This window comes from Ceratotherium simum, chromosome 26 (assembly GCF_057802395.1).
Source record: "Ceratotherium simum simum isolate JZ-2026a chromosome 26, ASM5780239v1, whole genome shotgun sequence".
Classification (NCBI taxonomy): domain Eukaryota; kingdom Metazoa; phylum Chordata; class Mammalia; order Perissodactyla; family Rhinocerotidae; genus Ceratotherium; species Ceratotherium simum.
Window position 1 is genome coordinate 4,232,556 of NC_141925.1, and position 1,107 is coordinate 4,233,662.

The window sequence follows — 1,107 nt, forward strand, 5'->3', positions numbered from 1 at the left end:
TCCTTCCTGACACGGATGTCATCCTTCTCGCCGGCCCCCTGCAGCCCCCTCCTCCCCTTCCTGTGCTCCCCACACGGCTGGTCACTTTCCTCTAGCCCCCCTTTCCAGGCAAAGTCACTCTGTCTCCTAAAGACCCTTCAAGTCCATCTGGTCCTGTGGTTTTCTAACTTGCAGAAGTGCTTTGGAGGTTTTCTGCTTTTTGAAATTTTTTTTATAAATAAGGATAAAACATATACGTGTATTATATAACGATTGTCTAAAATAGAAATGTGAACTTAAATATTTTTATTAATAGGAGTCTGTTACCTGTTTTATATATTAAGGATGTGCAAAAGTTTTATTCAAAAAAGGGTTAAATGGTGGAGAAACTTTTTTCACCTACTGACCGAGCCTACATACCTTTACAATTCAGATGAGAGGTAGGGGCAGAGTGGGCCCAGAACCTGGGGGCCCAGACTGCCTGCCGCATTAGCTTTCAGACCAGAAGCCTCAGCCCCAGTGGCTCTGTCTTGCTTAAGGGAGTGAGAAGCTACCTGCCTAAAGGGTGGGATGACCCTGAGTTTGAGCTGGGGGGCTCCAGCTGCAGATCCGTGGGCAGATGGGTGAAACCAGTATCAGAGATAGTAAGATGACCTTACAGCCTGGTGAAGCCAACTCATGCCTTGGCCTGGTCACAGCTGGAATCCCAGGACTTGTCCACACTGGACTCTGGCTTGTTTTTTGTTTTTTTTAAGATTTTATTTATTTATTTTTCCCCCCAAAAGCCCCAGTAGATAGTTGTGTGTCATAGCTGCACATCTAGTTGCTGTATGTGGGATGCGGCCTCAGCATGGCCGGAGAAGCAGCGCGTCGGTGCGCGCCCGGGATCCGAACCCGGGTCGCCAGCAGTGGAGCGCGCTCACTTAACCACTAAGCCACGGGCCCGGCCCTCTGGCTTGTTTTAATTAGGTACTTAAACGTCAGTGTCATCCCTGGGCAGTCAGTGTGGCATAAGCACTGAGACCCTGAGGACTCGACCCCCTGCCCTTAGACTACCTGTAGTCTACCCTCCCTCTTTCCCTTGCAAAAGAAGGAAGCCAGGCAAGAGAACAGAGTCCCAGGACGGGG